Consider the following 8255-nt stretch of genomic DNA (forward strand, 5'->3'; position numbering starts at 1 on the left):
AGGAGTAGTTTATATCTCATGTCACTCTGTTCAGAGGAATAATCCTGTGTGCATACGTTTTTTTGTTGTATTCTTGGGAAATGTTTCTTGTATGCTCATGGGCTAAAAAGCCCTCTCATATAATCAGAAATACAGATCTAAGCACAGTCCATAGACACAGACCAGAAATGGTTGTAACTGGATTTGAGGAAGTCCCTGTGTTTTGTGTAATCTTAGGCAAGTCAGGCACTGCTGCTGAAATGTGTTTGCAGCTCCTTTGCTCTGGAAAGCAACGGCTTAGAGGCTGAATCTTCATTGCCTCAGATTTCTAGCTAACATTTGTCCTTTCCAGCTTCTGCTTGCCTAATTACATTGCAAATGCTTAAGAGTGGGCTCTTTCCCTGAATTTATATACTTACAGGATCTAGCAAAGTGATGTGGCTCTACAGTGTGTGGCAATAGCAGTAAAAATAATGCATAGAAGTAGCACTTCTTGATCAGTTAAGACAGTGGTTTGTCATCATAAGGAGGATTATGCTTTAACAGATTTCAGTGGAGACATTTGTACAAGCTCCGATATGTACTTGTGCTTTTGAAGTACAGGGAAAAAGATTTCAAGATAACTTTCTGTGATTTCAGGAAAAGATACCTAGTTTGTTTGCTATACCCATTGCATGCTCAACATGGGAAGCAGTTTCATTGATTTCTTTTGGTTTTTTACTTCAAGAGTGGCTACATGCAACTTGTTTTTAATCTTTCTTTTGAGTGTGTACATGAAAATAGCAAAGAGGAAATTGTCGCATTATCCACAACATCTAGGGACATGTGGAACTTTCTGTAAGGCTGGGATGCTCCCTTTTGTTGTATTTATTCAAGTGGTTTGTGAGCATGGCAGTGCTCTTGTTTCTGCTAATCTCCACAGAGAAGTGGCACAACCTGGGTTGTTCCTGTAACTAATACGAACTTTAAATCTGGTAACATTTGAAGTTTGGGTTAAGACTCGTAAGTCTGGAGATCAGATGTTCAGAAAACTGATTAGATGCCATGAGTCGGCAGATTTTGCTGAAGAAGGAGAAGCCGTTCTGTCAGCTTGCAGCCCTGGAAACAGCTGCTTCTGCAGCACTGCACAGCCAGTTGGAAGCAAATGTCTTTATTTGTAGGCACAGCGCAGTCAGAGAGAGGTGAAGCTGCGTTTTGGGGCTGTCTCCTCAAGGTGCATATGTGTGGGATAGCTGAGGGGGAGGAAAGAGAAAGGGAGGAGTCATTTCTTATAGTAGTGCAGCCTGATGAGTAAGACAGGAGGCAACCTATTGAGTTCAGTGCCCCACAAGGTTTGATGCTGCTGTATTCAGAGACAAAAAAAAAAAAAAACAAACCAACAACGCATTGCAGATTTCATTTAGGCTGGCCGAGGCTGTACAGCTGCATCTAGGGCTTGCCTTGAGGGGCAGAGTTATTATCCATATAATTTGACCTAAATCATTCCTTCAGGAAGCTTGCCAAGCCTCAGAGCAGCCTGCAGCAGAGTAAGAAATGCTGGGCACAGTGGGAAAGGAAGAGGCTGCAGGAAGGGTTAATTCTGGATTTGCAGTTCCCTGGGGGAAGACTGCTGTAGGTTGGTGTTCCGGGTGTTCCGTGTGCTCTTCCAGCGCCTCCTGCTGGGAATTTGCCCCATGGAGCTGCAGGGTAGGGGGACAAGGGAGGGCAGAAAGGCAGCAGAAACTTATTTTTTCCTGGACTTGTCAGGAATGGGGATGGAATCTGCCTGCATGAGGTCTAATAAGGGCCTAGGATTGGTGTGTCAGGGATCGCAACAGGGGCAGGTGCAGCCCAAGGAGGAAACTTAAGTGAAGTTTCACTGTGCGTCCTTAGGGAGAGATGGGACATAGTAAGGAAATGGAGATGGAAAAAGAGGGAGCAAACTCTCTTGCATCAGTCCTTGGCAGTGTCCTCTGCCTGTCACTGCAGGGATGTGATGGTAGGACCCTGCACTGCCTTCCCTGTGGTGGGAATTTATGGATTGATAGAGGCTTGCTAAAAGCACAGAGAGGAGAGAAGAGGCAGAAGGGATTGTTTGACTAGCTGCTGTCAAGTGGAGCTTAGAGAAAGCATTACTCAATCAGTGTCTTCCCTCCTCCTGCTGGGAAGCTGCTGCTTCTGCAGCAGGTCCAGTTTCTGGCAAAAGTTCAACACTGCACCAACTTTGAAAGCGAGAGGAGAAGGGAGGGGGAGAGGAGGAGAGTCCCGCATAGAGGAGGAGCTACCGTGTCCCAGGCTCCCTTTGGCCAGAAGCCGAACTGCTGCAAGCAGGAGAAGAGTTGGAAAGAGCAAGCTTCCCCTTTCCCGTTCAGCAGCAATGCCTGCTTTGCACCAGCTTTCATACAGTTAACAAGCTTTCAGTGGCCTTACCGCCTCACCCCAAGAGCTAGTGTTTGTGGTTTATACTGCATAAAACTCTCCCCCAGGTAGCCAAAAATGATGCAACAAAATAAGGTGAGTGGGGTATCCATGGGATCAGAACAATTTTCTCTCAGGGATGGTGGTGGGTTTTTTTTTCCTAAGTGTTCTGAGAGAAGGGGACAGGTAAAATTTGGTGAGGGGAGGGAGGAGAAAAAAAAAAATCAACAACACTCCAGAGGCAGGTGTTAAATAAGGACTAGAAAGGTAGGATGGAAACAGATAGGAAATCAAGACAAACCTAGCAGAACATGAGCGAATAGCTGAGGAGCAAACGAGCGGGCTTTGTACCAGCTGTAGGTCCCTCACTTCCTTGCAGCCTTTGCCAAGCACTAACTTAAACGGCTGTATTTGTGGACACCAAGTGCTTCTCCCCACCAAGTCCAGGTTGCAGGAACTGGGCCCACTTCTGCAGTGGGAGTGGGAAGAGCCCAGTTTCTGACTCTGGTCAGCATGAGGGTTTCAAGTTCTCTGCCTGCTCTTGCACACCGAGCAACTTTTGGGTGACTGTCAAAGCAAAGCATGAGATTCCTTTCCCATGTGCACCTTTGTATGTACATCTTGGAGAGCAGCTTCAATTGTGTGGGTCTGGACATGCAGTACTGCTTGGCCCTTTTGTTCCTTTTCTGTCCTAATACAGTTATTAAAGTGAGTGGAATATAGCTATGTGAGATTTAGATGGGGTGCAGGAGAGGGAGCGGAGTCAGCTGCTCCGCTGCTCCCAGCGAGCAGGAGGTGAATGTGGCAGAGTGGGAGTTAATAGCATTTCTGCAGCTCCGAGGGAGTGCGGTGGTCTCTCTGGATTGCAGTGGGGAGATTGGAGCATGGCAGCTTTGCTGATGCTCTCCCCAGAGCCGGGCCCTAGGGAGTGGGCTCCATGGGTGCTCTGCAAAAGCAATGGCTCTGGAGGGAGCTGTGGCTCTTGCAGTTATTTGCAGGGAGATTTTTGGGCAGAAGGAGACCAGCTTCCCGTGGGAGGGGGACTGGCGTGGCTGCGGTGTCTCTTCTGCAGCTATTGCTTATGGGGAAGGGGAGGCCTTGCGCTCACAGCCGGGGAAGGGTGGTGGCTGCTGACATGCTCCCTTTTTGCTGCAGAAGGATGCTGAGTCACTCCTGCAGTGCCTGCTCCTCCTTTTGAACTTCCAGTCTTCCCTAGTCTCCCGCAGTGAAACTGATGGAGACAGCTCAGACTCCTCTTTTCCTCTAGCCTGGCTTTTCTCTCTCTTTCTCTCTCTCTTGTGCTCTCATTTTTTCTGTTTCTGGGTCCCAAGCAAAAGAAGGCATTGCTTTAAAATTAAAATTTATCGCTGTAGCTACATAAGGTGATGCTGAATCTATTTCTCTTTTGGTAATGGATCTTCCTGTTCCTCTAGAGAGCAGCAATAATATTTGATGAATACAATGAATGCTGCAGCAATTTGCTTCTTTAAAGGAGCCCTCCTGGGCATTGAATCAGCAATGATTATCCATCGGGCAGACATTTCTTGGAAGAAGGGCTAGGGCAGGGGAAACATGATTTCTTTGTGTGTTTTGCTGGAATAGGCAGCAATAAAGCACTTTGTACTGCTACTTTCTGCTGCCTGCTGTACAAGCTATTCCTTTAACCTCCTTTTTCTTTGGGGATTGCTGCAGAACATCTCAGTAAACCTCAAAAATCATGCAGCTTGCAGCTTTGGGGTGGATGCTCTGCAGGAGGATAGGAAGGTGAAAGAGATGAGTCTTGGTGCAGGACTGTGCTTGTTTCACACAGGCAGGGGCTTGGGGAGAAATGGGTACTGACTGAACGATGACGGCTGGTATAGGAAAAAACTGCCATTAACATTCCACTGTTTGTCCTTTCCAAACATTAGTGGCAGTTAACATCTGCAATACCAGATAGGGATTTGTTAAACGAAGGGTCCTGGTCTCCTGAAAATCAAAGTACTTGTTTGAGCAAGCTTCCTTGTTGGTGGATGATGATTTGTTGCGTACAGCTCTATATTGAACTATCCTATGATCTTACTTCCTTCGTATTATTACAAAGATGTGTTAGCACTGCATTTTTTTTTTAAGATTAGCTCACATTTCCTATTTTAAAATCCTGTTTTTGTTTGTTCAGAACGTCTACATTTAATATTAAACAGAAAAAACAAAGCCTAACTTTTGCTTTCGAAACTCTTTTGTCTTCCCATATTTTAAAGCAGAGTCTTGAAATTTAATAATGGTGAGCATTATTGCACAGTTGTATCTTGCTTCATTATGATGAAGTCTTTTAATTAGGTGATTATGCACAGTTTTTTTCCAGAACACTTGTAGATTTATACAGTAAACTAAAGTTTATTAATATTAATATACTTTTTTTTAATCCTCTTCCTGTAGTGTTTAACCCCATGTACTGTTTACAGCATGCAATCCAAATTCTGCATGGAATACCTTTAATTTTTATATGTGTTTTTTTCCCATGGTGATCACACTAATTAATTCTAAAATGCATAAAATGGTGAAATATATGCAAGAAGAAACATTTTACCATTTAACAAACCGTTGAAAGCCAGTTCCTCCTCCAAGTTTTAGGATGAAGCAAGGCCAATTGCGGCCAGTCCCACAATAAATCTGGCTCATTGGCTCTTTCTGCCCTGAAATCTAACTATAGGCTTAAAAATAGCCATGAGACCAGCAGGGTACATTAGCTACACATGAAAAAAAAATCTTGATCATTAGTTCCTGCTGCTTCTAACTCTAGAATTTATTTTAGTTCAGTGGCCACTGCTAGCAACAAAACTAAATCTAGCCAGCCGTCCTTGGCACAGACCTGCTCTAAATCTTATTGAGTCCTTGTCCTAATGTGTCTGGGAACATGAATTTTGGGGAGAATTTGCTAGAAGGATAAGAACTTGAAAACTTGTTTCTGAGCTCTGAAATTCTGGCTTCTAGTGAGCTGCTGGTCAGATGCAGGAAAAACCTTTTCCTTTTTTTCAGCCCGTGTTCCAGAATCCACTCACATATTTATTGCTTCCTTTTTCAAATCTGTTTTTAGCTCAGCCATTCCTAGCTGCATGTCTTTAGGGGTATGCAGATGTTACATAATGAATAAGTTATTTTTCTTGCAGAAAGACAAGAGGGTTGGAGTGGAGGCTTGGAATTAGGAAATCTTTTTTGTCAAGTCCTGCAATTTTCATAAAGTTATTTGTATAGACAGAAGTATCTCTCTGTCTGCCTGCAACATCAGTTACATCAGGCTTCAAGATTTCATTTGAATAGCTTTAAGGGGATTACTCAAGTTAATAAGGAGTGTGTGTAGGAAGTCTGCCGGTTTTCCCTTCTCTGTGTGTCTCTGTGTTCCTCCCACGCTTATCATCAAAGTCTCTGAGCCTAGTAAACTGCTTTAGAACATTTGGAACCGATGCCTATGAATCTTCTCTGGTAGCTAATGGGCAGATCATTCCTAATGCACTTTGTGTAGCTACAGAAGAAGGATTAAAGACCAGGCACTTGAAATGTAGTAGTTTATCAAAGAAATAGAATTAAAGGATGGAGGAAAATAAAGGGGAGAGGAAGCATCAAGGTTTTTCCAGTGATTTAATTTCCATGTGTGTTGCTATATGTTTGATTGACTAATAAGAGGGTAAAACATTGTCTTGTTCTGGAGCTTTTAATCTACAGATCTCAAGATGCATTGCAAATACTAATCAGTTAGCTTCAAAGGAGATTTGGATTGTCCTAGCTAAATATTAGTTAAAGAACATTTAAGTGGTACTGACAATGTTTTCTAAAGACGGTCCTATTGCATTTGCTCATTATAAAGACCACAGTCACCTAATGGCTTCTCGTGAGTCGCTCCAAAATTACACCGCTGCAAAATGAAACCAAAATGAGGACATTTTTGTTAGTGTCTTATGGTAATACATCTGATTATTGATTCTGGTTAAGAATCTGATCAGTGTCTTTCTGAATGGAAAATACTAGCTGTGTCTTTCCTGCAGTCTGTCAACATTTGGAATGATTATGTGCAAAATGAAAACTCTTCTTTCCCCAGGCTAGTACACCAGATATGTAAACCCATCCTATTAAAGGAGTAATTTACTTAACAAGGCACAAAATTGGCTTGCCATCCCATGAATAATTGGAATAAATATCTGCCATCTGAGCCCTTGCTGCAGCCACTAATACAGATTGAGATTTGTACGGTTTGGCCAGACTGTGTGTTAAAAGTGCTTGCATGTACGGATCAAACTGCCTTGTGGTCTGGGGAATTACAGATGGGCCTTGTCAAAATCCCTGAACATGCCCAGTGCACTTGTATGGCAAACCAGGCAGATGTGAATAGGGGGTAAGCAGGAGGTAGTACGGGCCGTGTTTACTCTAGCCTCTATCAGCCCAACTTAGAAAAAGCTTTATATTCTGTTGGAGTCTGAGGATTCTGTGCGTGTAACATCCTTTGTTGTGGAACAGTATATATATGATCAACTTGGGGGGAGTAATGATATACGTACCCTTTAACATCCTGACCTTCACACTTTATGGGATCAGAGGTCTGGAAGTGGGACAAGTATGTAGAAATTACAACTTTTCATTACACGAATCTTTAAATAATAAAAAGTAGCTCTCTTTTTCCATAAATCATAAATCCATTATTATGGTCAGAAAGGAAAGAGAATATGAAATTTACCTGAGGTATGGCTCACTCCCACCCTAGCTCTTTATCAGGATAATATTGCCTAGCTTAATATCATAAAATGTTTAGCACACGGACCTAAGTAACATTTAACCCATGTCTGGATTTCTTCTGGGTTACTTTACCCTGTGAAACATTTATCTCCTTACCTTCCACCACTGCAACCCACACACCAGAGACCCACTCTCTAAGAACTGTGTTTAAAAAAGATTCAGTGCATGTGTTTGGACCTGACAGGTTTAATTACAGTGCTCCATCTGTATGAGATAATGCAGAAGAGCTATTGAAAAGAGTCAGAGAGGTGCTAGGATTCAGACTGGATCCCAGATGTTTTGTGTGTGAAAGCATGATACAGGTTATCAATCAGGGAGTTGATAAACGGGTGTCAGGAGGCACATGGTGATTGAATGTAATTACTTCACTGGAGAGGAAGGAAGCATGAACTAACAATACAAAGTTAGGGGTCTGTCTATCAGCATGTTAAAGAAGATTCATTTATTAACATCTAAGGGTATCTATGTGTTACAGATATGACATTATCTGTTGCTACCTGCTGCCTTGCTGAGGGCTAAAATTTGAATCTGTGAGCTTCAGAGCCAAAGTTGTCAATGTAAGTAGTTCAAGGTAATGAACTTGGTCCCAAGGTTGGTGTTACTGAAGATTTATTTCTGTTAATCAGGCACTCACTGAACAGGCAGTTTTACAAGTTTGAGTAGTGAGACCAAATCCTCACCCGTCCTCCTCAGAAAATCCAAGCATGAATAGTTGTTTTAGGAATAGCGGTAGCATTATATAGGGAAGCTTTCCAGACAGTAGCACCCCCCTCACAGGGATGGGATATAGGCATTGCTGCTAGACCTCATGACCCAGACATGACAGGAGTCTGGCAGACACTTGTACATTAGTTCTCACGGAAGTTGGGCGTTCATTTGGGGCTCTGGCTAAATCTTTCAATTTACTATTGTCATAGCAATAAATAAATACAAAGACAGAGACTTGCATGATTGTTTTTGTTTCAGACAGGTTGTCTTCTGATTCTTCAAATGTTGCCTTCCATGATGAGATCCTTCCAACCTCAGTGTTTTTCAAGATCTAGCACTTACAAGTCACATCGCTGGACTAATACTGCAGGATAGGCTACCAAGATAGGCAAGTGCTGCAGCTT

The sequence above is a fragment of the Pelecanus crispus genome, chromosome 21, assembly GCF_030463565.1.
Source record: "Pelecanus crispus isolate bPelCri1 chromosome 21, bPelCri1.pri, whole genome shotgun sequence".
NCBI lineage: Eukaryota > Metazoa > Chordata > Aves > Pelecaniformes > Pelecanidae > Pelecanus > Pelecanus crispus.